The sequence below is a fragment of the Manis pentadactyla genome, chromosome 8, assembly GCF_030020395.1.
Source record: "Manis pentadactyla isolate mManPen7 chromosome 8, mManPen7.hap1, whole genome shotgun sequence".
Taxonomy (NCBI): domain Eukaryota; kingdom Metazoa; phylum Chordata; class Mammalia; order Pholidota; family Manidae; genus Manis; species Manis pentadactyla.
The window spans coordinates 108,884,642-108,910,812 of record NC_080026.1 but is presented as its reverse complement, the minus strand read 5'-3'; the positions used below and the strand labels follow the sequence as shown (position 1 = coordinate 108,910,812).

The following is a 26,171-nucleotide window of genomic DNA, read 5'->3' as shown; positions in this document are numbered from 1 at the left end:
TGAGGGATCTTCACACAGGGCCTGTGGTGGCCACCCGGCCTGTCTGCTGATACCCGAGCCTCTGGCCTTGCCTGGCTCCAAGATCCAAGGCTACCACACTGGCATGGGGCAGTTCCAGGCCTGACTGGTGTCTGTGCAGTGGTTTGGTGCAGAGGCAGGATGCACTGACCCCAGAGAGCTGCAGCCTTCTGAGGGCCCACAGCGTGCCAGCCTTTGGGGAGACCTGGTGCACAGCGAGCACAGTGGCTGCCCTCAGGGAGCCGACAGTCTCATGGAGGAGACAGATGTGGGACAAAACCACACACACACCACGCAAGCCTATAAATTGCAAACTGCAAGAAAATTCTATGATAAAGATGCACAGGGGGAGGGGCGGAAGATGGCGGCGTGAGTAGAGCAGCAGAAATCTCCTCCCAAAACAACATATATCTATGAAAATATAACAAAGACAAACCTTCCTAGAATAAAGACCAGAGGACACAGGACAATATCCAGACCACATCCGCACCTGAGAGAACCCAGCGCCTTGCGAAGGGGGTAAGATATAAGCCCCGGCCCAGCGGGAGCCGAGCGCCCCTCCCCCCAGCTCCCGGTGGGAGAAGAGCAGGCAGAGCGGGAGGGAGACGGAGCACAGGACTGCCGAACACCCAGCCCCCGCCATCCGGGCCAGAGTGCAGGGCCCTCGATACTAGGAAAACAGGGCAGCAAGAACAGTGAGCAGGCACAGGCACTGGAGGCTGGGCGACAGAGGACATAAGAAAAGCGCGCGACCATTTTTTTTTTTTTTTTTTTTTGCTTTTTTGCTGTTTTGTTTTGGCGAGCGCTTTTTGGAAGTCTTAAAGGGATAGGGACCCCAATACTAGGGAAACAGGGCAGAAAGACCAGTGAGCAGAGGCCTGAGGCTGGCACCGGAGAATAAAGAAAAATGAACGACCACCTTTTTTTTTTTTTTTAATCAAAAAAAAATTTTTTTTTTTTTCTTTTGGTGGTCGTTGTTTTGTTTCGGCGGGTGCTTTTTGGAATTCTTAAAGGGGCAGGGCGGGTCACTTAATCCAGAGGTAGGGAATCCGGGATCTCTGGGCACCCTAACCCCTGGGCTGCAGGGAGGCCCCTTACGGAGATAAATAGCCTCCCAGCAGCTCCTGCTCCAACGCGACTCCACCATTTTGGAGTAGCTGCCCGAGCCAGGCCACGCCCACAGCAACAGCGGAGATTAACTCCATAGCAGCCGGGCAGGAAGCAGAAACCCTGTCTGCGCGCAGCTGCGCAGCACAAGCCACTAGAGGTCGCTGTTCTCCCAGGAGAGGAGGGCCACAAACCAACAAGAAAGGAAGTCCTTCCAGCCGTCACTCATCCCAGCTCTGCAAACTATTTCTATCACCATGAAAAGGCAAAATTACAGGCAAACCAAGATCACAGAGACAACACCAGAGAAGGAGACAGACCTAACCAGTCTTCCTGAAAAAGATTTCAAAATAAGAATCATAAACATGCTGACAGAGATGCAGAGAAATACGCAAGAGAAATGGGATGAAGTCCAGAGGGAGATCACAGATGCCAGAAAGGAGATCGCAGAAATGAAACAAACTCTGGAAGGGTTTATAAGAAGAATGGATAAGATGCAAGAGGCCATTGATGGAATTGAAACCAGAGAACAGGAACGCATAGAAGCTGACAGAGAGAGAGATAAAAGGATCTCCAGGAATGAAACAATGTTAAGAAAATTGTGTGACCAATCCAAAAGGAACAATATCCGTATTATAGGGGTCCCAGAAGAAGAAGAGAGAGGAAAAGAGATGGAAAGTATCTTAGAAGAAATAATTGCTGAAAACTTCCCCACACTGGGGGAGGAAGTAATCGAACAGACCACGGAAATACACAGAACCCCCAACAGAAAGGATCCAAGAAGGACAACACCAAGACACATAATAATTAAAATGGCAAAGATCAAGGACAAGGAAAGAGTGTTAAAGGCAGCTAGAGAGAAAAAGGTCACCTATAAAGGGAAACCCATCAGGCTAACGTCAGATTTCTCAACAGAAACCCTACAGGCCAGAAGAGAATGGCATGATATATTTAATACAATGAAACAGAAGGGCCTTGAACCAAGGATACTGTATCCAGCACGACTATCATTCAAATATGACAGTGGGATTAAACAATTCCCAGACAAACAAAAGCTGAGGGAATTTGCTTTCCACAAACCACCTCTACAGAACATCTTACAGGGACTGCTCTAGATGGGAGCACTCCTAGAAAGAGCACAGCACAAAACACCCAACATATGAAGAATCGAGGAGGAGGAACAAGAAGGGAGAGAAGAAAAGAATCTCCAGACAGTGTATATAACAGCTCAATAAGCGAGCTAAGTTAGGCAGTAAGATACTAAAGAGGCTAACCTTGAACCTTTGGTAACCACGAATTTAAAGCCTGCAATGGCAATAAGTACATATCTTTCAATAGTCACCCTAAATGTTAATGGGCTGAATGCACCAATCAAAAGACACAGAGTAACAGAATGGATAAAAAAGCAAGACCCATCTATATGCTGCTTACAAGAAACTCACCTCAAACCCAAAGACATGTACAGACTAAAAGTCAAGGGATGGAAAAACATATTTCAAGCAAACAACAGTGAGAAGAAAGCAGGGGTTGCAGTACTAATATCAGACAAAACAGACTTCAAAACAAAGAAAGTAACAAGAGATAAAGAAGGACACTACATAATGATAAAGGGCTCAGTCCAGCAAGAGGATATAACCATTCTAAATATATATGCACCCAACACAGGAGCACCAGCATATGTGAAACAAATACTAACAGAACTAAAGGGGGATATAGACTGCAATGCATTCATTCTAGGAGACTTCAACACACCACTCACCCCAAAGGATAGATCCACTGGGCAGAAAATAAGTAAGGACACGGAAGCACTGAACAACACAGTAGAGCAGATGGACCTAATAGACATCTATAGAACTCTACATCCAAAAGCAGCGGGATATACATTCTTCTCAAGTGCACATGGAACATTCTCCAGAATAGACCACATACTAGGCCACAAAAAGAGCCTCAGAAAATTCCAAAAGATTGAAATCCTACCAACCAACTTTTCAGACCACAAAGGCATAAAACTAGAAATAAACTGTACAAAGAAAGCAAAGAGGCTCACAAACACATGGAGGCTTAACAACACGCTCCTAAATAATCAATGGATCAATGACCAAATCAAAATGGAGATCCAGCAATATATGGAAACAAATGACAACAACAACACTAAGCCCCAACTTCTGTGGGACACAGCAAAAGCAGTCTTAAGAGGAAAGTATATAGCAATCCAAGCATATTTTAAAAAGGAAGAGCAATCCCAAATGAATGGTCTAATGTCACAATTATCGAAATTGGAAAAAGAAGAACAGATGAGGCCTAAGGTCAGCAGAAGGAGGGACATAATAAAGATCAGAGAAGAAATAAATAAAATTGAGAAGAATAATACAATAGCAAAAATCAATGAAACCAAGAGCTGGTTCTTCGAGAAAATAAACAAAATAGATAAGCCTCTAGCCAGACTTATTAAGAAGAAAAGAGAGTCAACACAAATCAACAGTATCAGAAACGAGAAAGGAAAAATCACGACGGACCCCATGGAAATGCAAAGAATTATTGGAGAATACTATGAAAACCTATATGCTAACAAGCTGGGAAACCTAGGAGAAATGGACAACTTCCTAGAAAAATACAACCTTCCAAGATTGACCCAGGAAGAAACAGAAAATCTAAACAGACCAATTACCAGCAACGAAATTGAAGTGGTAATCAAAAAACTACCAAAGAACAAAACCCCCAGGCCAGATGGATTTACCTCGGAATTTTATCAGACATACAGGGAAGACATAATACCCATTCTCCTTAAAGTTTTCCAAAAAATAGAGGAGGAGGGGATACTCCCAAACTCATTCTATGAAGCCAACATCACCCTAATACCAAAACCAGGCAAAGACCCCACCAAAAAAGAAAACTACAGACCAATATCCCTGATGAACGTAGATGCAAAAATACTCAACAAAATATTAGCAAACTGAATTCAAAAATACATCAAAAGGATCATACACCATGACCAAGTGGGATTCATTCCAGGGATGCAAGGATGGTACAACATTCGAAAGTCCATCAACATCATCCACCACATCAACAAAAAGAAAGACAAAAACCACATGATCATCTCCATAGATGCTGAAAAAGCATTTGACAAAGTTCAACATCCATTCATGTTAAAAACTCTCAGCAAAATGGGAATAGAGGGCAAGTACCTCAACATAATAAAGGCCATCTATGATAAACCCACAGCCAACATTATATTGAACAGCGAGAAGCTGAAAGCATTTCCTCTGAGATCGGGAACTAGACAGGGATGCCCACTCTCTCCACTGTTATTTAACATAGTACTGGAGGTCCTAGCCACGGCAATCAGACAAAATAAAGAAATACAAGGAATCCAGATTGGTAAAGAAGAAGTTAAACTGTCACTATTTGCAGATGACATGATACTGTACATAAAAAACCCTAAAGACTCCACCCCAAAACTACTAGAACTGATATCGGAATACAGCAAAGTTGCAGGATACAAAATCAACACACAGAAATCTGTGGCTTTCCTATATACTAACAATGAACCAACAGAGAGAGAAATCAGGAAAACAACTCCATTCACAATTGCATCAAAAAAAATAAAATACCTAGGAATAAACCTAACCAAAGAAGTGAAAGACTTATACTCTGAAAACTACAAGTCACTCTTAAGAGAAATTAAAGGGGACACTAACAGATGGAAACTCATCCCATGCTCGTGGCTAGGAAGAATTAATATCGTCAAAATGGCCATCCTGCCCAAAGCAATATACAGATTTGATGCAATCCCTATGAAACTACCAGCAACATTCTTCAATGAACTGGAACAAATAATTCAAAAATTCATATGGAAACACCAAAGACCCCGAATAGCCAAAGCAATCCTGAGAAAGAAGAATAAAGTAGGGGGATCTCACTCCCCAACTTCAAGCTCTACTATAAAGCCATAGTAATCAAGACAATTTGGTACTGGCACAAGAGCAGAGCCACAGACCAATGGAACAGACTAGACAATCCAGACATTAACCCAGACATATATGGTCAATTAATATTTGATAAAGGAGCCATGGATATACAATGGCAAAATGACAGTCTCTTCAACAGGTGGTGCTGGGAAAACTGGACAGCTACATGCAGGAGAATGAAACTGGACCATTGTCTAACCCCATATACAAAAGTAAACTCAAAATGGATCAAAGACCTGAATGTAAGCCATGAAACCATTAAACTCTTGGAAGAAAACATAGACGAAAACCTCTTAGACATAAACATGAGTGACCTTTTCTTGAACATATCTCCCCGGGCAAGGAAAACAACAGCAAAAATGAACAAGTGGGACTATATTAAGCAGAAAAGCTTCTGTACAGCAAAAGACACCATCAATAGAACAAGAAGGATCCCTACAGTATGGGAGGATATATTTGAAAATGACACATCCGATAAAGGCTTGACGTCCAGAATTTATAAAGAGCTCACACGCCTCAACAAACAAAAAACAAATAACCCAATTAAAAAATGGGCAGAGGAACTGAATAGACAGTTCTCCAAAAAAGAAATACAGATGGCCAACAGACACATGAAAAGATGCTCCACATCACTAATTATCAGAGAAATGCAAATTAAAACTACAATGAGGTATCACCTCACACCAGTAAGGATGGCTGCCATCCAAAAGACAGAGAACAACAAATGTTGGCGAGGCTGTGGAGAAAGGGGAACCCTCCTACACTGCTGGTGGGAATGTAAGTTAGTTCAACCATTGTGGAAAGCAGTATGGAGGTACATCAAAATGCTCAAAACAGACTTACCATTTGACCCAGGAATTGCACTCCTAGGAATTTACCCTAAGAATGCAGCAATCAAGTTTGAGAAAGACAGATGCACCCCTATGTTTATTGCAGCACTATTTACAATAGCCAAGAATTGGAAGCAACCTAAATGTCCATCAATAGATGAATGGATAAAGAAGATGTGGTACATATACACAATGGAATACTACTCAGCCATAAGAAAAGGGCAAATCCAATCATTTGCAGCAACATGGATGGAGCTGGAGGGTATTATGCTCAGTGAAACAAGCCAAGCGGAGAAAGAGAAATACCAAATGATTTCACTTATCTGTGGAATATAAAAACAAAGGAAAAACTGAAGGAACAAAACAGCAGCAGAATCACAGAACTCTAGAATGGACTAACAGGTACCAAAGGGAAAGGGACTGGGGAGGATGGGTGGGTAGGGAGGGATAAGGGGGGGAGAAGTAGGGGGGTATTAAGATTAACATGCATGGGGGGGTGGGAGAAAGGGGAGGGCTGTACAACACAGAGAAGGCAAGTAGTGATTCTACAACATTTGCTATGCTGATGGACAGTGACTGTAAAGGGGTTTATAGGGGAGACCTGGTATAGGGGAGAGCCTAGTAAACATAATATTCATCATGTAAGTGTAGATTAGTGATACCAAAAACAAAGAAAAAAAAGAAGAAAAAAAGGGCAGTTCCTGTGTGGTAACCTCCAATGAGTTCTACACAAGGGTATAAAGGGCATATAAAAGTGTAGGCAAAGGGTCTGTTTGCGTCTATACAGAAGATCAAAGCCTAATTGGGCTATCCCGAAAATGAACTAAGATACGATATGAAAGAGAACTTCCAACATCAGCACTCTCTGGAAGAGTCATTCCAGAAGATGATCATCAAAAAACCCCAACAAAGATCCACGCACTGCTACAGCTGTAGATGCACTCATCCCACCGGTTCCTGGACTTGCCATGGGAATGAGGAAGGAGATATCTAAGCTGGCCTGTGCATACAGTAAAACAACAAATTTGACTGGATCTATACTGTTGGAACTCAACCAAGAATTAGGAGAAGTGCAAATTGGAGCACTCCGAAATCTTACAACTACAGACTATTTACTGTTAAAAGAACATAAGGGATGTGAACATTCCCCAGGAATGGGTTGTTTTAATTTGTCTGATTTCTCTCAGACTGTTCAAGTTCAGTTGGACAATATCCACCATATCATAGATAAGTTTTCACAAATGCCTAAGGTGCCTAACTGGTTTTCTTGGTTTCACTGGAGATGGCTGGTAATTACAGATATGCTTTGGTTACGTAACTATACTCCTATTATGTTAATGTGTGTGCGCAATTTAAGTAGTAGCTTAAAACCTATACATGCTGAAGTTACTCTACAAGAAGATATGTCAAAGAAATAATCAATCTTCCCATGTTTTCTTCCTCCTGCTACTTCTATAGCTTTTCTTCTTCCTTCCTAATTACAACCCTTAAATAGAATTCGTGCCTCATATCAAATTTACCGACTATCATAATTCTTCCAAGTGGTAAAGATACCTCAAGACAAATGCTGGGCATAGAAGCCACAGGGCATAAATATGCAAAGAAGTAAAAAGCTAACCTTTTCAAACAATAAGGCTTCCCTCTCACTTACCAACTTCACATTTCCCTGTATGGCCCCGGAAGATGACTGGTTAGCCAGAGACGGGTAAGATTCCTCAAGGGAGGAATAACCTAAGACAGGCACAGTCGCAGGGGGGCCATCAGGTGAGAAATTGGAGATCAACAGAGGTGAGGCTTAGAACCTCACCCCCCCTGTTCTGAGAGAAATCTTCTGCATACGTGGATGTTTTATTGCCCTTGTCTAGCTTGGATTAACACATAGTCTACAGGCACACACCTGATCATCTACATTTGCTCTCTTACAACACTAAACTATGTTTTCTACCTTTAACTTGTATCTACCTACCACTTCAGCATTTTATTAAAAATAATAATAATAAAGAGAGAAATGTGGTATCCACATATAAATCAAGTATAAAAACCAAATGAGTATTCATATTTGAACTGAGTGTTTAGAGTTCATAATGCATGAGCAAAACCGAAAGTTTCTGTGATGACTGCCCTTGTACTGTTCACTATGTAACTTATTCATTATGTAAGAATTTGTTCTACATGTAAGAACTTGTTTGTTATGCCTCAGAAGATTGGAGACTGACGAAAATTAGGCTTGGGGTGGATTAATGATTGTGCATTGAGCATTGACTCCCCTATACAGAATTTTATTGTCTTTAACAACCATTTGATCAATAAATATGAGAGATGCCCTCACAAAAAAAAAAAAAAAAAAAGGACAGACTTCCAATGGTAAAATAAATAAGTAACCGGGATGTAATGTATAGCATAAGGAATATAGTCAAGATATTGTAACAGCTTGGTAGGGTGATAGCTGGAACCTAGAATTATGTATATAAATGTTTTATCACTGTGTTGTACACTTGAAACTAATGTAATGTAATACTGTGCGTCAACTACCCTTCAATAAAAAATAATTATTTAAAAAAAAAAAAAAAGATGCACAGGGAGCTATGAAATCCAAGCAGGGACCCTAGCTGCATCCCCCAAAAGAAGTGGATGTAGGCCAAGACCCAAAGGACAAGCAGGTTAACGAGGGGAAAGGGACAGGTAGGGGAGAGTGTGTGAGTCCCCTGCAGGGAGGGAAACGTGGTGTCCAAGGGAGGAAAGCAGGCCAGTGCACCTGGAGTGTGGTGAGCCAGAAGCAGGGTGATTGAAGGTGGGCTGGGGAGGCAGGCATGGGTCTGCTTTTGGAGAGAATCCCAAATGTCTCCAGCTCCCCAGCTGAGAACTCACCTGCTTTTAAGTGATTGTCTAACTGAAGCCCAGCAGCCTGATCCCAGGGCCATAGTCCTTGCCTGGGAGATTCAGCCACATCCTTTTCCAAGGGACTGGAACCCTGGAATCTGCCAAGTATGTTCCTACAAAGGACCTCATGTTGAAAGACAGAGCCCCTCCCCCTTGCGCCCTGGAAGATCTTAGAGACCAGGCCACAGGCTCTCTGGAGAGATTCCATGGAGTCCAGTCAACACTGCCCCCAGAGCCCTGGACCCTTTCCCCAAATCTGCGGATGCCTGTCCCCATGGGCCTGAGGCCTGAAAGTATATTTTCTCACCCCCATGGCTCTCTCTTGAAGTCCTGACATGTGGTCTCTCAGCTGATGGGAACCCCATGAACCCATCCTCTCCCTGTGCCCCATGGACAACCCCTAAGCTTCCTGCCCTGGCCCAGGCAAGAACCACAATCCCAGAGCCAGCCTCAAGTGCTGCTTGGGACACACAAGTCTCCTGATGCCTCCCCTACTGTTGACCAAGAAGTCTCAGATTCACCCTAGCTCCAGCAACATTGTCACTGGACAAAACCACTCAAGTCAACTTTAATTCTTTCATCTGATTCCTCAAGGACTGGTGTCAACTGTTTTCCTTGGTATATCAGACATTCAGTCCCTCAGAAATTCCACCTACCTTAAAGCCCAAATTAGATGGTCGTACTGCCCCCTACTCCAAATTCCAGTGGCTCCCCACTGGCCATGTCTGTAATAAAGCTCAAAGTCATTAACATGGCTGGGAAGGCCCTCAAAGTGGGGCCTCAGATTCCCACCAAGTCCTCAGCCCCATCTGCCCCCAGCTGTACAGGACCATTTGCCATGCCCGTCCCATCTTCACACTTTTCGCCTTTCATATGCCTTCCCTCGCCATCAAAATTCTGCTTGTGTATTTTGGCCCAGTGTCTGCCTCCCAGGAGGGTCCTACAGGAATGAAGCAAGCACGTTGTGGTGCAGAAAGCCCCAGGCTTGAGTCTTGGCTTCTCTATTCAATAGCTGTGTCCCCTCACTCAAGACCTTACCTCTTGAGGGCTCAGAGTCTCCGTATCTTAAAGAGGCATCACCATCTTCCTCCCAGGTAACGGTAGAGTCTACTACTTGTCAAGAGCTAGGGCTTCGGGTTCAAACCTGGTTAAGGAGACAGATGAAGACTCAAACCCAGGCAAAAAATGGGGAGCAGCACTTCAGACAGAGTCCATCCTTCAGGGGCCACAGAGCACTCTTGGAACAGAGCCTCATTATTAATGTGCAACTGAGACAATGCTTATGAAAATGCACTCGAAGTGGCAGGTAGATTGCTGTACAGGTTATAGTCATTATTTCTGGATTATCAAGGAAGGGAACTGGGGGTTTTGGAGGGAGAGGGGGCAGCACTTGCAGACCCAGGACAGGAGCCAGCAGCTGCACCTGGGACACCAACCAGCTCTGATGAGGATGGGAGCGTCAGCTCCCGCTGGAGAGGGACGTACAGGAGGTTGATGAACTAGCTTTGGCAACGCTTGGTTACCTTGTCCTGCCAATAAAGTCACCAAGACTGAAAAATGGAAGCGGCTCCCTCCCTTGCCCTTGTCCTCGGGTGTTTTGTGTGTCTGAGCTCTGTCCTTTTGGCTGCCAAATTGCCTTTGCTCTCCGTGCTCTGAAAAGCTGGTGATGAAATGACCCCCATGCAGAGTAATACAGCGATGCCGGATGTGCAAGCAGGGTGGACAGGACTGGAACCGAAGGCAGCCGGACTCTCAGGGAAGAGGAGATGGGGCTGAGGGAAAGTGGCCATCTGGTCTCTCCTCCCAGACAAGCGACACTGCATGAGGCTTTGTTTGAAGACTAAAGGGAATCAGTCTAAAGTGATGTTTATTAGCACAGGTTCAGAATTAGGTAGGCATGGAATGAAAGATGGGTTTTCCCACTAAGTAGCTGGGTGACTCTGAGCAAGTTAACCTGACCTCTCTGAGGCTCTGTGTGCTCGTCTGAAGAAGGGGATGGGGGGAATATCTACCTTACAGAGTTGTTGTAAGGATTAAATAAAGTTACTTGTTTAACTTGATGCCTAGTATTAGTGTAAGTGTTCGGTAAGTGGTAGCCATGGTTATTTTTAATAATCCTCCCAGCTGAACCCTCCAGCTTTCTCTCAGAACTGTGAGAAATGGCCAGGAATTAAGGTAAAGCAGACTGGAAGCAAGAAGGTAAGATTGCCATTAGAAAGATAATTATGGCTGAGAAGAAACCAGGCTTGTACAGGGAGGAGACTTTGCCCAAGAACTTGAGAGCCCTACTTCCAGTTCCCTTTGGCTTATCATCAATTGGGAAAGTGGGCATAAGAACAGAAGGGCCAACAAGATCTATCCTGCCTACCCATGCAGGGTCCACATAGGGTCTTGCAAAGACTCTGAAAAGAGAGCCAAGCTGGTGTAACTAATACTGAGTCTGAGTTTTTCCTCTTTAAAAGGATCTCTAAGCCTCTATGCAGAAAATAAACTTAGTACAATGTAATAAATGCTGGATAATTTTTTGTGGAAAGGAAGGGAAGTGATAGGGAGGAGAACAGGGAAGAGGAAGGGTAAAAAGGAGGAAAAGGAAGGCAGACCCTCAGGGAGGAAGCCAGTGGGAGCTGCGTGAGGGTCGGGCTCACACCTGTTCCCTGTCTGCAGCACTTGCCAGGTAAGCAATCTGCACCTGGCCAGACGCTCTGCTGTGTGTTATACAGTCTGATCTCTCCCCACGCCGCCCAGAGGCCTACACCTGGAACACAACCCCTCCGTGCAGATTCTGGCAAGCCTGGGGCCCCTCACCTCCTGCCCCAGGCTCAGGCTGGGCAGCACAGTGAGGAGCTCACAACTCCCAGGCAGCTTACTGCCTCCCTCCTCCTGACCCCACAGATCTTGTCAGCTGCCATCCCAGCTCCTTTCCTTGCTTCACTGACCAAGCAGCTCATCAGCACGCTGTCCCCCAGGCTCCAGAGCTTTCCATGCCTTTGTGGCATTAGCCTGCTTCACCCTTCCAAAAGAGCAGCTCTGCCTGAAACCTCCCACGCCGTCCTGCTGCCTTGTGACTGTCTCTTCCCCCGCCTCCCCGCTGCTGAAGCTCCCCACCACTTACCAAGGACGCACCTCCCATCCTCTGGACTCCCAGCCTCACTGAGTTTTGGATTAAGTCAGTGTATCTGGTTCTTGTGTGAGTGCTTAGACATTCAGCGTCATCTTAGGAGACCTCCTGCCCCCATGCTGACTCTAAACTTAACCATGACCTTGGTCTAGAACATTCGCTACTCCCCATGACACCCTCTACCATTCTCCTCCTGCCAAAGTCTGTAATGATGCTTCTTTAAGTCCCTACATTTAGCTTACCTCTTCTGGTACAGATTGCACATAAGGCCCAGCTCAAATGCCATCTCCTCTTTGAGGCCTTCCCAGAGCTCAGCCACCAGAATTAATCACCAGCACTTTGCTTACAACACTGTTTTAAGCATGACTCACAGGCTGCCTGCACTAGACTGTCACATGCCTGCCTCCCCACCCCACCTCTACTCTAATTTTATAAGCAGGAACCCTCTCTTACTCATCTATGCATCCTTGGCTCCTAGCTTGTTGTTGCCTGGAACACGAGGGTACCGCAATAATTTTTTTTGAGTTGACTAAATGGTAGGTACTTAGGGTTTGGATGCACTCAGCTCCCTCAGAAAATGAAAAATTGTGTCGTTAAGAAGGACATCACTTCAGGTTCAAAATCCCCCAGGGATCGAGCAATGACCCAGCAATTTTCCTCTCCAGTCCTGTGGCCTCCAGCACACAAAGACAGTGGCCACTGTCTATGCAGTTCCCATCTGTCATTGCACTGCCGTTTTGTGGCTGTGCTCTGCAGCAGTACTGATTTCTGCTAAGACCTCTAGAGCTTGTCCATCCTCATGCATATATAGCCACTGAGTAATTCCTCCAGCTTCACACACACCTTTTTGTATGTATAGCTGATTTTTCCTCTTTGGAGAAAAAAACATAATTTTGATCTCTTTGTTTGTATAATTACCAACAAGTCATCTAATTTGGGCGAGCATTCATCTTCATCCTTTGCCCACTTTCCGTTTTCCTTGTCGATGGAAAAACCTTCAGTTTTTAAACCTCAGGCATTTTTGCCTCTTCAGTCAGTTCACTCTTGAGAATGTCTCTAGACTCATCCCTTCCTTCCCATTTTTAGAGCTTCCACTGCCATGATGTAAGGAGATGCCATACCCAAGGATAGCCCTTAGGGAATGCTAGAGCAGAAAAGAACATGATAAATCATGGTCCAGACTTCTCGTCTTAGAGATGGGAGACTGAGGCTGAGATGTGAACCGATGCCAGTGTGGTGCTGAGAGTGAACGCCGCGTGAGGGCAGGGTGTTCTGCCGTATCTGGCGCTGCGTGCCCAGCAGGGGGCCACATGGCACTTAGCATCAGACTCAACAAGTACGGGACTCAGCTCTGGGTCTTCTGACTCCCAGCCCAGGGCTCTGTCCCCACTGCCAGTGCAGGAGCCACCTGGCTCCTCCCCCAGCTGCCAGCCCATCCCAGTGGCCAGTCTAAACTGTGCTTCCACATCTAACAGATGCTTTCCTTTGACAGGCTTTCTCATGCCTCGGAACTTAACATGGATCCTTATTCATTGCCTTGTAAGGAAACATACCTTCTCTCCTCTCTCAAATTTTAGAGGCATTAAGGTTTCTTTCAGAAAGGAAGGTCAAATAGTTTATATTGTTGAGTGTCATAGAAAGAAGAGAATGGGCTTTGACATCCTAAATTCATGAAAATCCAGACCGATCTCCTGGCAATAGGATCCAGACCAGGAAAGGATGAGCTGCTTGAACTGGGATGATGGGAATGAGGAGAGGGACAGGAGGGGACACGGGCAGGAGGAGGAGGAAGAGGGGGACAGGAGGGGACACAGGGCAGGAGGAGGTGGAGAAGCCAGGACTGAGGGAAACCTAGCTTTGTCTGGGTAGGCAGAGGTCACAGCCAGGATACATCCCCCAGTCAGTAGGCTCTGACCAGGACCTCATTAGTAGGGAGGTCAGGACATGCTCAGTCTTCAGAATGGAAACCAGGAGGTAGTTCCACACAGACTGTTGTCTCCACTGAGTGTTTCCCTGCCTTGGGGTCTGGAGCTGCAGTGCTGAAGGGAGGACTATCCCTAAGCATCCTGATGGCATCAGATGAACATCCAAGACGGGCCTCGCCCTCTGTACTGTCTGCTCAGGTGCCACACCACATATCACAGAATGGATAGTTTAAAAAACAGAAATCTATTTCCTCATAGTGCTGGAGCCAGAAGTCTGAGATCATGGCTTCTTCTGAGGTCTCTGTCCTTGGCTTGTAGATGGCCATCATCTCCCTGTGTCTTCACGCAATTTTCCCTCTGTGCTCATACATTTCTGGGTCCCACTCTCTTCTAATGAGGACTCCAGACAACTGGATCAGGACCTACTCTAATGGCCTCATTCTAACTTGGTTTCCTCTTTAAAGATCCTGTCTCCAAATACAGCCACATTATGAGATACTAGGGGTTAGGACTTCAACTTATGAATTGGGGGGGAACAAAATTCAGCACATAACACCCTCTCAGAAGACAGAGTCCAGGGTGGTGTAGAGCATAAAGGCTGCAGAGGACCTACCTGGCTTCTCCTTGACATATGTCCATGGGCAGGAAAGACTTGGAAGTGAACAGCAGCTCAGAAATGCCCATGAATTCAGGGGTTCCCAATTAAAGAGCTTTTAAAAAGTATGGCTTCTGAGACTGTTGTGGCAGCAGACAGGCTCTGAGCTGCAGTGTCTTCATCACTGTCTGAGAAAAAGCAAGCTCAGCCTAGATGGGGATATCCAAAAGTCTACCTGGGCAGAACCAGTGTGTGAGACTCAGACTGTTGTCCTACTGGCAAATGGGCTATGGGATCCCAGGCAGCATAGAACTCTCAGTGATGAGGGTGGGGAGCCATATGAGCACCTCACTGAGCAGGACAAAGATGGTAGGAAGTAGAGTAAGGCAGCAGAGCCAAAGACCCTGAGAACAGAGGACGGGCAGTGGACTGATTTTGCTAATAGCTCCAGTTAATGGTGTTGCTGAATTACATCCTCTTGTAATTTTGTAGTCCTGCCCACCCTGACTCTGGATTTGGATATGTAATTTTCTTTTTCCAAAGAAATGTTAGCAAACGTGTGCAAGCAGAAACTTGAAATGTGCCTGCATGTTTCCGTTCCTTGATGATTGCACTTGTTGCCATGCACTGCTGTCCCGCCATGAGACTATGTCTGGCCCAGTCTGCTGGACACTTGGCAGAGAGCTGAGTCATCTCATATACCCCAATCGTACAAGCCATCCAGCGACAGCCATCCCAGATAGGCCAACAGCAAGCCAACCTCTCCAGAAGAATCCAGCCATTATAGGAAAACCTCCCAGCTGAGTCCAGCCTCCATCATTGACCCACAGCAAACTAAATAGATGCTTATAGTTTAAGCCTCTGAATATTGGGGTGGTTTGTTAGAACTATCGTGGCAACAGAAAATGGATTCAAGAGACAAAGCAAGATAGGTAGTATCCAAGTAGTAGACAACAGTCAGTGATCCAGAGACCCTCAGATCTGAGGAAGTCTAACAACCTGAGACCCCCAAATGGTAGAGTGGAGGCCAGAGCAACACCAAGACTTGAACCATGATATCAAGCAGCCTACTCCTTACCTCGTGTCTCTGATCCCCCCTATGCCCTGTCCTTTCACCCCAACTGAGGTTACTTGTGCATTTCCCATACTAGATTTTATATGTCTTGGTCCCTCCATCACTGCCTCTCCCCTTCTCACCATCTCCCAAGGGTGCCAGAAAAGCACACTGACTCAAGAGCCAAAAGCCCAGCTCTTCTAATACTGAGTGACCTAGGGCAGCTCCCTCCCCATCCCTGATTCTCAGTGTCATTGTCTGTAAAGCAAGAGATGGGGCCAGATGACATCTAGGGTCCCTTCAGCTTGGATATTCTAGGGCTCCCTGTCACTGGGGACCCCAGACCTTTAGTTCCTGGCATCACTTCCTCTTCACCTTTCACTCTCCAATTGTTTTCTTAACCTTCTAGTCTGTCTGCAGTTTGTTCCAGCTACCTGGGAAATAAAGCATTAAAAACCTATGCATTTCTAGTGCCGTCTATTATCAGCTTTCTTTCATCATCTATTAGGAAGAAACATTCCTCCTTATCTTCCTCTTGTTCGTAATGTATTTTAAAGAATGTTCTTCTATTTCCTTTTATGTGTCTTGCAGGTGCATCTCATTCTTTTCTTTGATTTTTCTCTCCCCCCACCTATAAATTCTGACTATTTCTTTGTTCTCTTCTTGGGCAATCGGGCCAAGCTTCCTGTTTTTGCCTTTCCAACTGACAAATCTGTTCCCTCTGCAGCTTTTTGTCTGACCAATGAGATTTCTCCTCATCACTTACCAATCTTGTTCACACTGGAGTTTTTTCTCGGCCTTTTAATTAATTCTATATGCTGGAGAGATGGTTGACAGAATGCTGCAGCTTAACTGAGTGACCTTGGGCAGGTCAATTAGCATCTCCAAGACTCAGTTTCCTCACCTGTAAAATAGAAAAATAACACCTGCCCTTACTACCTGCCAGAGTTGTTATGAGGCTCTGAAATGATGGTGAAACAGTCTTCGGTAACTGCAGAGAATTCTCTAAAGAGGGGGATTATTGTTTTGCGGATAGGTTTGACCTTCTGCCTTATAAAGCTGAGCTCTGGAAAAACCAGGAGCCAGGACTGCTTTTTGTCCCAAAGAGCCCACTGAGCAGAGCTGCTCACCTTTCCTGCCCTGATTCCCACAGCCTCCCCACGCCCCTCTCAGGAGACCCTCTAGGAGCCCCTCACCTAAGTTCCAAGAGCTGTGTGTATCCACTACAGAGTTCCAGAATATTTAACATTTTTATTTGTTCGGTCTGATTTCCATCATCTTTCTTTTGGTTCTTTAGGAAGGTCCTCTATCACTTCAGGTGACACCATTCTCATTCCCAGTGTGCCTGTCTACCTCCAACAGGTGAAGCCCTGAGACGAGCGCCTGTCAATCAGAATACATGGGCAAGAACAAAGCTGAGCCAATCAGAGCCTTTGTGATTGATATATGGAAATTGGGAGAGAGAAGATGCTTTTCAGCTGGTGTTGCAAATTAGAAAGGGTGGATTCTGGGACTCCTGGCAGCCCACCTTGTCATAGCCTGGCTAAAGCCTGTCTTCAGAATAAAACAAGGCAGAGAATGAGGGCTGGAGGAAGGGGCGGAGTCATGATGGAATCATCTGATTTACCCCTACCCACTCCCACCCAAGGTTCAGCATACCTGAAGCTGACTTCAACCTTGATCCTGCTCCTGCTTACATGCCACGGGATATGAGACCCACACACTCTCTGAGCTCCTATCTTACGGGACTATTTAGAAAGAATGTGTGCACAGAGTGGCTTATAGTGGACACTCAGTAAATGGTACTGTGGGGAAGTTGGGGTTCCTATGACCAGGATCCTCACTGAACTTAAACCACCTGATGATGTAACTGGCCTGTTGCTAGGCTACCACTTCCACACCTTTAGGCAATAAGGTATTATTGCACTATATAGAGAGCTCGGTCCAGTGCTCTGCGTAGAGGCAGAGACGTTAGTGCTCGACCTACCACCTGGAGAACAGCCGGGTAATAAACTATTTCACCCCAAGGAACGTTTTGCTGTCAATTTCTTTGGTCACACTGAATCCATAGCGAACTTGCCCAGGGCTGAAACCCATTGGCAAGACAAGTACCTATTATAAAAAGTTTCCTCACCTTCCTGAATTCAACTTTCTAAACTGAAATTGTCTTTTTTGTGTGTTTCCTCTCCTATTTTTCTTGCAAACTTTGGTTGTGTAATAGTTTTGGTCATTTCCGTTGAGGTTATCTTCAACTTTAAAACACTCAGACTCCTTCCCTGTTGTTCCTGGGTGCTTCCTGCACGTAACAGGCCCTTGGTGAATGTTTGCAGGATGAATGAGTCAGTGAACACTGAACTGGAAAGTATATTCCCTTCTAGCTCTACCTTCAGCACCAGCACGATGGGGCTGTCTACAGTACTACCTGGAACCAGGGAGTCATTTTAGAACTTGAATATGGGTTGTCCAGCTGACTTCTTTAACTATTTCAAGTGTATTATCTGGGCTCTTCAACCCGGAAGTAGGCTCCTTGGTGAGAAGGAAGTTTCACTTTTTCCTCATTCATTCATCCAACAACATTTATGCAAGTTTCTGTGCTAGGGAGATATCGGTTGCCCTCAAAGAGAATATAAACTCCCAAAAGTAAACTTATCAACTTTCCTCTACACATTTCTAGACACATGATGTCTGCTCCATGGGGATAAAAAAGAATCACATATTAAAGGTGAAAAAAACCTTAGAAATTATTAAATACCACTCTCAACACCCCATCCCAACCTCCCAACCATTATTCATTTGTAAATGCAGAAACTGATGCCCCATGATTTTTCCAAGGCCATACTTACAGTTTGCCATTTGATTTTCAACAAATTCTACATGCCTATATTCAAATATTAAAAGGTTTCCATCCTTAGAATTCTAGAAAACAGTTCTTCATAATTTTTGCTCAGGTCAAGAGCCCTCTGACTCTCCTTTCATTGGTCTACATTGCTCCTGTCTCCTCCATCCTCCCCATGAAATGGGCTGTCCTTTGTGTTCAAGGCCACACCATTGCTCCCTCCCTTTTTCGTTTTTCCTCGCTCTCAGATCAGTCTGGCTGCACAGCTGGCCCAGAATCTCAATCATACATGTCACATCACAGTCACCAGAACCAGGAACCCTTCTGGGATGGGATACTTTATAGACTGCCTCTGGGAAGTCAGGGTCCCCCTGCCAGGACATCCTGTCCTCCTCCCCATCGCCTTTGGATACAGAAAGACTCACCGTTCTCCTCGCCCTTGCATAGAGCAGAAACACTTCTCCATCCTCCTACAATTCTTGTCATTCAATAGGAGGTGTTGTTCAGACATGGGACATGTATGTGACCCTCAAAAAGGGAGACAGGAATCACCTAGTAGGGCCAGAAAAAGGGAACCTAGGTAAGATTTTCAAGACCCTTTTAGGTTTCCCTTTACATGAAGAAATCACCTATTATTCTCCCACACTACAGTCTTTATATATTGATCTATCACCTCCACCTAACCCCTACCCATCTCCAGCAAAGGCTTCCTGAGAGCTGTGCTCGGAGGAGAGGAGGGCAGCGGAGAAAACAAATATGTGTATGTTTGTTAGCCTATTCTGGCTGTGTCCCCCACCAGACTGTAAGTCCCATGAAGACAAAAACCAAATCTATTTTGTACACATCGTTTTTCCAACACCTCACCTATAGCAAGTATTCAATAAATACTTGTTGAATGAAGAAATAAATTAATAAATAACAAAAGCTGGAGAGGCGAGCAGAGGAGAAGCACTTCCCTGTATGTCTCTGTCTTGTAGCTAATGGAATGGGATGGATGAGAGGGCAGCTTGTCCTCAGAGGCTTGTCCGAAAGGCGCTCATGCTCCCTCCGCTCACCCAAGGGCCAGGGTTACTTCCCATGATTTCTAATCCAGGGCTGACATTCATCCTCGAAGGAAGACACAACGGGCAGCTGCCTCTGTCTCCTTATCCTTGTGCAATCATCTGTAACTGTGACAGATGGCAGACAGGGAGGGCTGCGTGTGTAAAGGGGCAGAGGCAGTGAGAAGACCAAGGCAGAGAGAAAGGAGCTGCCTCAGGGTTTCAAGTTCAGTCACTTCTGCATTCTGAATAGGCGAGATGGTCAAGGCTTTTTTGGGTCTTTCAGCACAGGCTGAGCTCTCTCTTTAGAAGGCCACATGGGGTTCTGAGGACATGGGTGTTCTGCTCAGTCTGTAGCAATCTATGTGCAAGGCATTGCAAACATGTGTCTTAAGGGAGGGGCCAGAATCCAGAATTCATCTCAGCTTCTTTAGGAATGCACAGAAGTGCTATAAGCTCTGTTGTCTTGTCTTGACAGCCTAAGTGTCCAATTTTTGACCTTCAGACTATTTTACCAGCCTCGTTGCCCACTACACTCCCTCTACGCCTCATGGCATTCCCTTCAGGCCCTCAGTGATTTTTCAAGGAATTTTATTAGCACCTCCTAGAATTCATACAGAGGAGTCAGTTTTCCTGAATAGCCATAACTATTTTGAAAAAAAATAAAGAGAGGGGTTTGTTTGCCAGATGTCAAGACATATTACAAAGCTTTATGAATTTAAATAATGGGGTACTGGGTTAGGTACAGAGAAAGAAGACAATGAAACAGGACAGAATCCAGAAACACACCCAAATATTTAAGGGAATTTGGTATAAGAAACAGGTGTTATTTTTAATTAGTGAGGAAAGGATTGACAATCCACTAAATGGCATTGGGACAATTAATCATCCATATGGAAAAAAATAAAGTGAGATCCCTACCTCACACCACCTAAGATATATTCTAGGTGGAGTACAACTGTTAAACATCCCCCATTCAACTGCTTGCATTTCTTTAAACATGCATTTCCAAATCTATCTGCCTTTGTTTATATTGTTCCCTCTGTCTAAAATAGTGCAAGCCCTAACTCTGCTCCCCCTCTCCTCCAAACAACTCTCTTCTGCAGGCCCAGGATAAATGAACCTCCACACTGAGGCTCTCCCTGGTTTTCCCCTTGGGTTGGAATCTCCCCAAGAAAAGGACAGAACCTGTATCACGTCTCTGTATTTCTATCCTCAGAATCTAAAAAAGTTCCTTGTGAGAAACAGGAACTCTGTAAATATATACTAATGATAATGATTTTAGTGGTGATGATGATAAAGAAGCTTAACTGAATGCTCTAGGAAATGGAATGAATGACACTCATGGTTTGCAAACAAAACTGTCTTCATCAAACTCCCAATTAGATCATGAGTCAGGAAGTTCAGTTCCTCCCCTGATGTCTATCTATTAATTCCTGATTCGAAATTCAAGATTTTAAATGATACTTGTCAACCAAGGCCATCCAAGATCTTCAAGATCTCAAGAAGGTTAAAATGCCACTGTTTGGAAATAAGTAGTAAAATCATAGGAATTAAAAAAAATTTAAACCCTCACCACAAATCAATTAATGGAAAAGCATTTACTGATCCTTTTCTATGTGTCAGGATCTATAGAAGATACAAAGTGCTAAATTCAAAGTAGCCAGTTATAAATGATATACAGCAGTATAAGCCAAATCGTAGTTCTGTGATTAAGAACATGGATTTGAAAACACAAGTATATGGGTCTAAATCCTGACTCTGCAACCTACATCTGTATGGGCTTGAGTGAATTATTTTACCTCTCAAAGCCTGTGTTTCCTCCTCTATAAAATGGAGATAATATCAGTATCTATTTTATAAGGTTATTATGAGAATCAAATGGAATGCGTCTAAAGCACTTAGTGAAGTGGCAGACATGTAGGAAACAGTATATGCTATCGATACATATTCTTTTTGTTCTGCCCAATCTGTGAGCAATAGATCCTAGTGGAGCCCCAGAATTATTATAGGGTATCCCCAAGTCTGCACAACAACTAAGAGGAATCTATAGAATGAATAATATGCCTCTCACAAGTATGTCTTAGCATTTTTCAAATGGCTATAATTCTTCTGCAATAAAAAAAATACTGATCTAAGATAAGGAATATCATTGTTTACTTTATCACTTACATTTTCCTAACTTCTAAGCTACTAAAAAAAAAAAAATCCAAAGACAGGGAGAAGGTTTTGCTTCATTTACCCTAGGAAACTCAGAAACATGTGCATGAATGGTAAGCAGAGAATTCTAAAAAACTGTTCTCTGCATAAGAGTTTTGAGAGAAAACTCCAAAGTTACAGAGTTGAGCTGGAGGTTATACATTCCGCTCACTGCCTTTCCTTCCACTATAATTGCTCGCAGATGGGAACCAAATGACCGGGATCCTTCCTGAGATCAGTGGCCACCACAGGGCAGCTGTAATCATGGCTAATCCCCCAGTTTTCTCATAACTGTCAAGAGAAGAGCAAAGGGACCCCCAGCAGCAGGCACACCGAGGGAGGACGTTGATGACTGGAGACCCCAGGAAAGGCAGAAGGGCCTCTTCTCACTAGGGCCTGAGGGGTTTGGGATCGTGAAAGGCAACATTAAGATTGATTTACCTGCAAAGTGCCTTTTTTGTAAATGCTATCTTTGTATATTTTAAGTGGATAATCTTTATTTTCAGGAACTTTTCTGAAGGAATTGGACTTGAATATTTAAAACCTGAAGTTTCATTTATTGAAACCCATGTTTAGTCTCTGATCGTCCAATATTTAAGTCTCCTCTCAAGTTATTGCCAACTTTAGATTTCCTAACTAAAAACCCCAGGCATGTACTGGAAGGTGTGGCCAAGAGGGTATTTATAAAGAGCAGGGACCCAAAGAGACTAGAAGCATCTCACATGGCAAGACCCAGAGATGGAGGCCAAATGCTCAGACTTCCCAGCTGTAAAAAAGAGACAGAGAGAGAAAAGAATTTTGTTTTATCAGTTTCCAGAATTACAGAATCAATATGCCACTGAAGCTCAGAGAAGGAAGACTTTCCCAAGGTCAAGGAATGAAGATCCAGAAGAGCTGGAATTAGAATCCAGGTCTCCTGGTTCATCAGTGACCCCCTCTGGATCTGCCACATAGGCCTTTCCCACAGTGGCCCCATGGAGATAGGGGACAAGGAGCCAGGAACCCCAAGAGCTAAAGGTAGAAAAAGAGGACTATGCTGACTCACCTTCCACTATGCAGCTTCTGATCAGGACTACAGTCAGGATTTGGCAGAGTCATAGCATGAAGAAAGAAGGAGACTGAACAAAATTTCCTGTGGCCTGTGGTTAGGAATTCTAAACAGGACAACCACTGATTGACAGTCCCTGTTCTATCACCCCCAGCAACACTGGAGGCTCAGGCTTATTCAAAGTTCAGCTTACCCTCAACCGGGGACCAATGGTAAAAAATCACAACCCCCCAAAGCAGAACACTGTGAGGGGCTTCAAGAAAGAAGAGCCTTTGAGATGCCTCCCAAAACCCAGACCCCATCAGCAGCTCTTCTACTGACCCTCAAAGAGCTGACCCTAGATAATGCCACACTCTACTGATTTGTAACACTATTTTAATTGCATTGTTTAAAGGCAAACACACCTGTTTGTACAATAAAGACTCAAGATTTTCATCACAGGGTGTTTGTGTATTTGTGTGCATGCCTGAGTCTTATTTCAGCACAAACAGCCCAGCTTGAATTGTTAAAAGACTTCGTCATTTGCAAACATACAAATACACCTCCTCTGTCTTCCAACTACCTCTGCCCACCCTTGAGATTTTGAAAACATTATGCCAGGATTAAAAGGCTGCCACCACTCTTTCTAGACTGGCTAGCACAGGGTTAAACTCTGCTGTGATGGAAGAAACCCTAGGTTAGCTAACGGAGCCATTTGGCCCACGTCAATTGTACTGAGTGCCACAACATTGGCAATGTTCTGCCAAGGAATGACTCAACATTGTCAAGTATTCAGGAGCAGCTAAAAAAAAATGAAAAAAAGTCTATCTTCCAGCCAAGGATGTTCACTCAACCTGGAAAATAATGTGTTGGCAATAAAAGTCAATGGGCTAAAGGCACGATGTTCTTGAGGCCGTGCTCCTCGCCAACACTGAACTGGAGTGCCCTAACACTTTCTAAAATCAGAGGGCTGGATGAGTCCTGAGACTATTATGAATCCATGCCTGTACCCTGGGCTTTTCCCCTGGGGATTATGTCAAAAAACCGCCTTCTAGCAGTGCCACAGAATTAAAAACTCTCAGGTTTAGAGGTCAGACACATCTGGGTTAAGCCTTGGCTCTGCCACTTAACTTGCTATGTGACTGTGGACAAGCCTCCTTCTCCATATTGTAAAATAGGAATGACAATACCAACCTTTCCGTTAGCTGTCATAATTTAGCAAGTATTTACTGAGTACCTATTCAGCGCCTGACTCTGGGGAAATAGCAGGGAACCAGATATGTGATCCCGTCATCATAGAGCTCTAATTATTTAAGTCATATAATAATGTATGCAGAGTAATGGCCCATAAGAAGTGGTAGTTAATAGTTGTGGTGGAGACCTAGGAATTCCAGCACATTACTGCTATTCGAGGGGAGGAGGGTGACAGACGAGGGAGCATGAGAAAGGGCACCAAAGGACCTGGGGCAGAGGGTGTGTAAATGAAGCTCTCCCTTCTTTTAAGAAAGAAATAATTTCTTGATTAACCATTAGTGAGTGCTGACTCTTACATAGGAAAAGTCTTCAGGACTTAGTTGAGGTAATCAGAACCTTCTCAACCTTAAAGCCATGCTGACAATGGTAGGTAGGCTGTTGTCCTCATTTCACCTGTGAGGGAGCAATGGCTCAGAGAGGTTTAGTGCCTTGCTCAAGGTCACACACAGCTGGTAAGTGATGGAGCTTTGACCAGTACCTGAGTCTGTCCAGTGCCAACCCCCATGCTATCAGTTCCTGCACGATAGCACCTACTTCTCCAGCTCCGGGAAAAGGGCGTGAGGCCCTCAAGCTTTAAGGGAAGCAGCCCTTGTCCCAGGGTCTGCACAGCTGCTGGAGATATTGAGCCCAAGTCACTCTGAGCAGTAGTCATTGTATACATTCAGTAAGTATTCGTTATGTTTGTGCACCATTTTGGCTTTGGAGATACAACACTGAGCAAGATAGACAAAAATCCCTTCCCTCCTGAAACTTACATCCTGGTAGGGGTGAGAGACAAAAATAATAAATGAGAAAAATATACGGTAGGTTACAGAGTTATAAAAGCTCAGGAGAAAAATGAAGCAGCAAAAGAGGCAAATGGGCCGTGAACAGAGAGTCTCAGGTCCAAATGGGATGGCCAGGGAGAGCCTTGCAGAGAAGGCCATATGGAAGTAAGTCATGTGAATATCTAGAGGAAGACTAGAGAAAAGAGTGAGAGTCCATGGAAGGATAGAAGCAGTCTGTGACTTGGCTTCAGGCATGCCAAACCAGATAGGGCCACCATGGTCACGAGAATGTGCCTGACAGACCTCCAGCTGCAGGGCCAGGATTGACCAAGCCTCCGGGTGCCAGGCTCTGAAGCCCATCAGTTAATACCAAGGCCCTGCTTCCCTCAGGCTGCTCCCAGACAGTGACAGAGATGGACAGCAATGCTGCAGTAGGTCCGTGCCTGGAAGACACCAGACCCCTTAGCAACTCGGGTTCAGGGATACCCCAGCAGCCTTGCTGAACCTTCCTGAGACTGCAGGGCAGCCAAGCATGCTTTCTGCCCAACCTTTATCCTGCACTCAAGGTCGGACTTGCATCGCTTCCTTCAGCCTTTTTTAGCTCCCTCCCCATTTTCTCTCCCACGGGTGTTTCCCCAGAAAAACTGAGGCTCCTTTAATCCTATCTTGGCATCTGCTTCTTGGAAGACACAGACTAACACAGGGTGGAGGTTAAAAAAAAAAAAAAGAAAGAAAGAAAGAAAGGAAGGAAGGAAGGAAGGGAAGAGAGAGAAGAGAAGGGAAAAGGAGCGGAGAGGAGAGTAGAAAAGAGAAAGGAAAAGAAAGCATTACCAAACCAAAGGAGCCTGGTTTCCAGGAGGCTGTGCTCACTGGGCTAACGTTGAGCGTCTTGGGTTGAAGGGTCCCTGCTCAGCAAACTCCTCCATTTCAGGAGTTTGTACTTTCTGTTCTGATGTGGTTTGGTGATTTGCTGGAGTTCCTTTTAAGTAAACAATGACGAAAGCCCCGGGGTGTGGCGGCGCCCTGCTCTCCCACAGCCTGACACACACGGGGCGCAAGCCCCCATGAGGGCGGCAAGGCGAGGCTCCGAGGCCAGATGTGGTGGGGGCGGCAGCCAGCTGGGCGGGGGGAGGCTGAGGAGACGCCGCTGGGGGCCACCCGAGGACGAGAGTGGAGAGGAGGGAGCAGGGGCCGCCCCGGGGACCTCTCGCATCGCCCGGCCAGGGTCTCCCGACCGGGGTGGTGTGTGGGTTGATGTGCAGGTATTTCTGGGAGGGGAGAAGGGGGGGGCGGTGAAAACCCTGTGCGGGCTTCAGCGAGGTCTGTCCTAGGCTCACTAACTTCAGTTTCCCTATTGGTTTTGAAGGCAAGTAAGTCGTTTCTGGCTGTTCTGCCAACATCAGCTCCAATCCATAGGATCGAAACTGTTTCTTTGCCCCATTTGTTTCCAACAGCCCGCCACCAGCGCTCCCCCACGCTTTCTCCAGCGGCAGCTGTGTTCTCCTTGCTCTCCGGGACCCCTGTGGGTACACAACAGAGGTCCCCAGCCGAGC

At 45.1% G+C, this 26,171-nt stretch overlaps 1 long non-coding RNA gene across 2 annotated transcripts in view; it reads right to left on the bottom strand.

Moving 5' to 3' along the window:
• The window catches only part of LOC118912924 (uncharacterized), a 47,915-nt gene extending 22,277 nt beyond the window's left edge, over nt 1–25,638 (bottom strand). For both annotated transcript variants that reach the window (XR_005024996.2, XR_005024997.2), the window contains exons 1-3: nt 25,489–25,638; nt 16,262–16,399; nt 9,842–9,947 (exon numbers count right to left, since the gene is read on the bottom strand). This is a non-coding gene — a long non-coding RNA (uncharacterized LOC118912924). The remainder of the gene's footprint in view (nt 1–9,841; nt 9,948–16,261; nt 16,400–25,488) is intronic.
• Nucleotides 25,639–26,171: the final 533 nt, after the last annotated feature.